Source organism: Capra hircus, chromosome 9, assembly GCF_001704415.2.
Source record: "Capra hircus breed San Clemente chromosome 9, ASM170441v1, whole genome shotgun sequence".
Classification (NCBI taxonomy): domain Eukaryota; kingdom Metazoa; phylum Chordata; class Mammalia; order Artiodactyla; family Bovidae; genus Capra; species Capra hircus.
In genome coordinates, this window is record NC_030816.1 from 62,188,352 (window position 1) to 62,196,431 (window position 8,080).

Below are 8,080 nucleotides of genomic sequence, written 5' to 3' on the forward strand. Positions count from 1 at the left end.
AGGGGCTGCCAGTGACTGAGTAACGGGCTTGGCGGTTGCAGTGATCAGGGCCCCTGGCAGTGGTTCAAGCAGGTGGCGTCTCTGGCTAGTTTTTCCTTTTCCTCCCTTCATGGGAGCTCCTCAAGTAACCTCCCGGGTGTAGACCTCATACCCTCTGTCCACCTGGCCTCTCCGCAGGACTCCCTCCCACCTCTGTGGCCATCCCAGTCCGTAGCGCCCTGGGCCCCCCGCAGCTCATGCTTCTTCCTTTTCCATCTGCACTCTCCATTTCCAGCAATCTAGCTGATCAAGATTTTGAGCCCAACAAACCAAGTAAACCCTTAAAAGGAGGAAGACCAAGGACAGTCATTTTGAACTACGTTAAATCTTCATCATATCTTCTTGGAAATCTAATCAAACTAGGTCATCTGTTCTTTGCCCATGATTCGCTACATCAGTTTTCTTACCAAACTTTTTTTTTTTTTACTGCATGTTTTTAGCAACACTAAGATTATACATTAAAGCACAAGAAACTCAAAGTTTTTTTTTAAAGAGGCTTTTGGGGTAAAAGAAGAAATACATGCTGGTTTCTTTTTCCTCTTGGGAAGTTGAACTTTCAAGCTCTTGGTAGCATAACCCCTTCAGTCGGGAATAGTGATGGCTGCTGCGCAGTATCCATTAATTAATAATTATTTAAGTAATAAGTAAGTAAATACTTGACTCAATAACATAGTTTCTGCCCTACCATGAGATAGGCATTGTTCTCAGCACCAAGGATGAAGAAGCAAATAACATAGACATTGTCCCTACTCACTTGAAGATGAGTTTTAATGGGGGAAGTAGGCACATTCCCTAAGCAGGATGGGGGGCTTTGTGGAGACAATGCTGGGTTTTCCAGCACTTTCTGGCAGGGTCAGACTTTTGAATCCAAACTCCTTACCTCCTCCAGGTGAAGTTTCCACTGCTTCTAAGATGACTTAGGCTTTCAAAGAAGAAACAGCAGCCTACCTCAAGTGCCCTTTGTATGAATACTTTCTGAGGGATCTTTGTCCCTTAGCATTTTCAGCATCATCCTTCATTTCCTTGCTCGTGATTCACCACTGAACGCTAGACTTTTTACTCACCTTGGTTTCAAGTGGGGAATAGTCATTTAGGTTTGAACCATTGATGTTCAATATCTTTAATGCCAATAACTCATGTATTAGAGCAACCAAATTGCTCCAATGAATTCAAGGTTTAATAAGTAGAGAAGCAGAGAAGGAAATTGGGCTTTCCAATGTAGTGAATTTTTGTAGGAACAAATAAGGGGAAGATGGGGGGGAGAAGGTTGGGAGAGAGCAGAGAATATACTAAGAACCAAATTTGCTCAAATATGTGTGAATGTCTGTGCTATGTTAAATTTCAGAAACTGAGCTCATATTGTCACCCTTAGATGAGCTGTCTGATTGTCTGAAATCCTCTGCATAAAAGCCGACACTGCCAACCATGCCTCAAGTTAATGAAAAGATACAATTAAAATACCACCAATTGGAAAGCGGAGGAATTTGTACAGAATTATTTCAAATCAAATGAGATTGCTTTGGGAAGTAAGAAACTTACAGACAATGGGAGACCCCTGCTTTACTCGGCTTCAGACATGAAATGCTAGCTGCAAATTTGTTCCCTCCCCTCCCAAATCCCCCACTCCCAGTCAGCAACCCCTTAGCAGGAAGAGGCCACCTCGACAGTGACCACGGATGCCTCTACTGTGTTGGATCTGGAGAGAACTTGCCTAAAGCCCTGCCTTGGACAGACCTGATTCTCTTTTCTCCTGTGGCTTCCAGCTGACCAACAATTCATCAAATTAAGGAATCTTTATTCATTATTTTTGAGTGATAAAAGATTTTAGTTATTATTTTAGACATACATATTGAAGTATCACAGATGACATGACATAATGTCTGGGATTTGCTTCAAAATAATCCAAGCAGTTGGGGAAGGGGGATGACCAGCGATGAGCTGATAACTATTGAAACTGGGTACTGGGTATGAGGCAGTTCATTATACTCTGTACTTTTGTATATGTTTGAAACAATTTGTAACAAAAGAAAAAAATTTTAAGTTTATCTATAAGGTGTCATCTCTGTGAAATTTCTTATAGTAATTTTAATGCCATTTTATTGATGATAATAGTATCTAATAACTATGAGGAAGTATATTGGATCCTTTTTGAACATTACTTTAGTTAATCCTCACAACAAGCCCAGGAGTTTGGTATTATTATCCTGATTTTGCAGAAGAGGAAACAGAAGCTGAGGGGCAAGAGAAGCTGACCAGGCTCGACAGCATGCAGTAACACAGTGAGCAGTGAAGCCAGGTCTGCCTGCCTTCAGGGTCTGAGGCTTATAAAAATCGGAGTTGCTTTTTTTCTTATAATGTTGATTCCATAAAGGGATTGAATGATGTCAAAGAAGATTCAGCTATTTATTCCTTTGTTTATTCACTCAAACAAATCTTTACTGAGTATGTGCTGTGTGCCAGGCACCCGACTAGGCGTGTGGTACTGAACAAGCCAGCAGGGCCAGTCCACAGGGAGCCAGTGTCATTGTCTTCAGTGCATCTTGGTAATGAAGGGTTATATGTTTCTTATTATCTTCAGAAAGGTGTTTAAAAACTGATGTTCTGCACTGTTTCAGTGGGTTTACCCAAGGGGGTCAGATGGATTGGGTTTCTGCTTCATGTCCTATCTCTCATTCTATGACTTGGTAAGCAGCAGGACATCTTTCAAACTTCAATCATGAATTACATCTCAAACACCACTCTTCTCAACCTACAGAGAACCACATGCCTCTAGTACCCTTAACTGGGAAACTATTTGTTCTTTCTTATCCACTGGGCCCTCAATAACTCCACTGAGTAATAACCATGACCTTTAAGTACTTCTGCATTCTGGAAATAGCTGGCATGAGTTTTAAAATAGTTTATGGGCTTGAATTCAGAAAAAAAGGAACTGCATTGTTCAAATACAGGCAATAAGCACAATGACCAATTTGATCAAGTTTAATTTTATTTTTGGACTTTGTACACTAATAGATTATTCTCAGTCTCCATTAGGAGCCCTAATAGGATTTAGGGCTTTATTAAGATAACTTTTTCTGCTCTTCTCTCATATTGTTTGGATAAAAGATGCTACTGATTTTGCTTCGATTGTTCTCGACCGAGGTTGGGTGTCATCAATCATGATACTTAAGCGCTAGCATATGCCTGTACCTTGTTGCAACTCTGAAAGGATTCTTGGCATAGCCAGATCACCCCCTTGATCGCAACCATGTAGGTCTCTGCTGCCATCATCTCCTTCCTGGGTTGAGGCTGTCTCCTTGCCATTCTCCCTGCCTCTGCCGCTGTCCTCTGCCTCAGGCAGATTGTTTCTCTGAAATGTCAGATCAGAGCCATTGCTCAGAATCCTCCCATGTCTTCCCATGCCTCTCAGAATAAAAATAAAAATTTTGATGCTCACCTCTGAAGCTCTGTGTAATCTGGCCCTGCTAGATTCTAAATTCATCTGCTATAACTCTCCTATGAAGAAGGCAATGGCACCCTACTCCAGTCCTCTTGCCTGGAAAATCCCATGGACGGGAGAGCCTGGTAGGCTGCAGTCCATGGGGTCGCGAACAGTCGGACACGACTGAGCGACTTCACTTTCACTTTTCACTTTCATGCATTGGAGAAGGAAATGGCAACCCACTTCAGCGTTCTTGCCTGGAGAATCCCCGGGATGGGGGAGCCTGGTGGGCTGCCATCTATGGGGTCGCACAGAGTCGGACACGACTGAAGTGACTCAGCAGCAGCATAACTCTCCTCCTAACCCCAAACGCTCTGGCCCTGGTGGCCTTTTCTGCTGTTTGTCAAATACATCAAGCACATCCTCCACTGAGACTTATTTTTATTAGCTGTCCCTTCTGCCTGAATGCTCTTCCTGAGATGTCCAGGCTCACTCACTCACCTCCTTCATATCTTAACTTGGATATTATCTTATCAGTGAATCCCTCTGTGACCACCCACCACGGCAGCACTTCATCTGCTTCATTTTTCTCCATCACACTTTCATTTGATGGACTGTGTTATTTTATTCTTGCTGTCTGTCTCCTCCACTAAAATACAAACTCCATGAGGTCAGGAACATTGTATGTTTTATTTGCTGCTTCCCTTGGGAAGGATGCTTGGCATAGAGTAAACACAGAATACGTATCTAGTGAATCAGTGAAAGGAAGTGATATAGCAGTTTTCATGAATTTGCAAGATTGAAGTTAAAGGAATAAGAAGATGCTTCTCTGTTCTGGGGGGCTTCCCTGGTGGCTCAGACAATAAAGAATCTGCCTGCAATGCAGAAGTCCTGGATTAGATCCCTGGGTGGAGAAGTTCCCCTGGAGAAGGGAATGGCAACCCACTCCAGTATTCTTGCCTGAAAAAATCCCATGGACAGAGAAGCCTGGTGGGCTACAGTCCATGGGGTTGCAACGAGTCAGACACGACTGAACGACTAACACTTTGCTTTTTATGATCTGAGTTTTGGAGTCCTGGTGGGAGAGGGCTGAGATTCTCTGATGCCTGGGGTCACTATAGTTGTCAGACACACAGAGGAAACAATGACCTTCACCGTATTATGTGGCTATGAAGCTGGACAGATTAATCTATGTGACCTGAGAACTATTTGCTTCCTGAAGGTTGGAGTGATTTCCCTGAGAAATCATCCGGGTGCTTTCCTGGGTGGGACATGGGGGAACTTGGGGGTGGCATTTCTTTAGCAATTTTCTTATAATTCTCGCATGATCAGTAGTCTGCTTAGATTTTCTATGTTTCCTACGTTTAGTTTCTACAAATTGTATTTCTTTAGAACAGTCAGTCTCTACTTCATTCATGCTTTTAAATGTATTTGCAGAGAGTTGAGCCAATTATTCCCTTATGGTACATGCAATTTTGCCTGTTTCTGCAGCTTCCCTTTTATAATTTCCTATTCTGAGTAGTGATATTTTCTCTCTTGTTTTGTTATTTTTAGTTAGGTAAGCTAGTTATTTATCTTTACCACTCTTCAAGGAACCAGACTTTGTGATTAGTTATATATATTCTGCTTTTTGAAAATTTCATGTCTCATTCATATCTCCTCTTTTAAAGTTCTTTTCTTCTATATATTCTAAGAAAAAAAATTCTTTGTGTCAGATGTTTATTGCATTTGCTTTGTTCTTTATTTGATAACAATACAAATATTTGCACTAGGAATTTATTCTGGACTGTATCCCACAGGTTCTCCCTTTGTTTCTGAAATGTGATTTTTTTCCCCCTCTATTATTAGCAATTCTGTAACTTGGATTACTTTTTCTGATCCAAGCGTTTTTAAAGAGAATTAAAAATACACTTTCCAAGTGGGAAAATTTTTTGATTTCAGTTCTCATTGCTGCTTTTTCGTGATTCCCAGGGAAGAAAAAGATGCTGATTTTGGCAACCATTTGCAACTTGGAAACCCCCTTTATTATTGCTTTGCTTTCTGGGAGGAGTGGAAGAGCAGAGCAGCAGATCAGTATTATTATTCATGAACAAAGATACAACATGGCCAGACAATCCAACAAGAAGGACATTGAGCTTCTTAACAAAATTTAAAAATCCTCACGAACCTCAGAGTAAGCAAAGGACCTTTCCCGTTTTAAAATAATGACTTCATGTACTATTTTATGATAGCATTGTGAGTAACCACCGTAAGTAACGTATGCCAGTATATTCCCAGCTTCATCGAAGGCTGTTTCTGGGGGTAGGTGCCAGTTGCCAAAGAATAACACATATTCAAAGACAAGTGGAAGGGTTAGTGTCCCCCCTACCCCTTTGGTTTTGAATAATAGGAAGCTAGAAACATCAGACCACAACAGAAAAATCCTGGACTTTGGAGCCAAGTGACACTTGAGTTTGAGTCTCTCAAAATGAGTTTCTCTGAGTTTCATTCACCAGTGTAGTCCCCAGCCAGGTGCTCAAAGGCCTGGAGGATGCCATTTTTTATCCCCCTCCACCAAATGCTCAGAAAAACCCAGAGCACTAATTTTTGATTTCTGGAGTCTCTGGACTTTTAGGCATCCTAAATTTCCCAGTCAGGGTCCCACTTTATACTGCAGAGGTGACCTGCCTTCCCCCGACATCTTGTCCTTTCCTCAGCCTAAGAGGCTCCTACAGAGGTTCCTGCCCAGGGTCAGGCTGGGCTCCTGGCTTGCTGACTCCTTCACCTCCGAGCTGCAACCCACCCCCACTCCCAGCTGCACTGGTCCCAGGGCTGCTGTCCTCCAGGTTTTATTGGCTTCCGAGTGCCTACTGTGCCGTGTCCCCGAGATACACCTCTGTGATTTCTAGTTTACCTAACAACTTTTAGCAACTTCCCTGTGCCCCAGTTTCTTTACTTGGAAGAAACATAGAATACTTTTCACATCAGGTCACTTGGGGATCAGTAAGAAATTTGCCAGACATCTGCTTAGAGCAGAGACTTGATAAATATCAGCCCTTCCTGCAGGCTGGGGGAGTCTGAGAGACAGCTGTTGCCGTTTTCCAAACATTCAGGCAGGAGTCAAGGGGGATTCCTGCTGTGTGAAACAAAGGATCCCTACAGATCTAGAGACTGAGTCCTATCTTGTTCCATGTAACCCTGCAAGACACTGGGAATGATGGGAAAGAACAGTTCTATAGATGGCACAACATAGGTGGAAATGTTGAGGTAAAATCAGTTCACTGAGTTTGATTCCCTGTTACAAAACACGGAAATTGGTGCTCTTAAAAAAATATGAGAGACTTCCCTGGTGGTGCAGTGGATAAGAATCTGACTGCTAATGCAGGGTACATGGGTTCGATCCCTGGTCTGGGAAGATCCCACTTGCTATGGAGTAATAAAGCTGATGCACCGCAACCATCAAGCCCAAGCTCTAGAGCTTGAGAGCTGCAACTACTGTGCCTATATGCCACAAATACTGAGGCCTGCATGCCTAGAGCCCAAGCTCCACGAGAGAAGCCACAGCAATGAGAAGCACTGCAATCGAGAGTAGCCCCTGCTCGCCTCAAGCAGATAAAGCTGGAGTACAGCAGAAAAGATGCAGCACAGCCAAAAATAAATAAAAATTATAAAAAAAAAGAGTTGTTTTGTAACATGTCTAGCTTATCATCTGACTTTAATCCCACACCTTTATTCCAGATTTTAACTCAGTTCTTGCTTGCAAGAATTTGTGGTTCTGCAAGTTTTCAGATTCTTCTGGAATCACAAAAACAGACCAATTCTCTCTACACACACACACACATACACACTTTGTGGCAAAAGGAGTAAAACTGACATGGACATAATCATAAGCCAAACATAAGTGACTGTGTGGACAATTCATTCACCAGTAAGTATTTACTGAACACTTGCTGTGTTCAGGAACACTTGCCAGGCACTGTCCTAAAGTCTGGAAATATTACAGGGGATTAGAAAAGTTCTTCCTCTCAGAGAGCTGATATCCTAGCATCTACATGTGGAGGCAGACACATGACTGCTTCCTCAGGCAAGGATCAGTGCCGTAAAGATGAAGCAGGGGGCAGGGGGAGAGCTTGTCAGCAAGGTGCTCTTGCCATTGGAGGTGAGCAGAGGCCTGAGTTGGGTGAGGCAGGGAGCCCTCCACAACCTAATTTGCACTTATAGGTGAGAAGAAATATGTTTTTCTCATGGCTTGTTAATTTACTCATGTAAATTTGCATTTAACATTTTTGGGGGTCAGTTAATTAATTTGTCTTAAAATTCCTATCCTCTTAGTAATTCTCCAAACTTCTGTGTAACATAAACTTTTGGTTTTCCTTGTGTGTGTTATGCACACTGATTGCTAAATATTAAGATATAGATACAAAAAGACCATTTTTAAAGATTAGGCGATTTTTAGGATGGTTTTAAAGATATGAATAATTAGAAAATGATTCTATGATATTAATGGATAGAAACAAGTGAATGAATAAAAAACACCCCAGCTAAATGAATAAATGAAAGCAAAAATGAATTTTAAAGTTACTTTATTAAAAAATATCCCTCAATGGTAACATTTCATAAAAATATACATACATGCTTTTA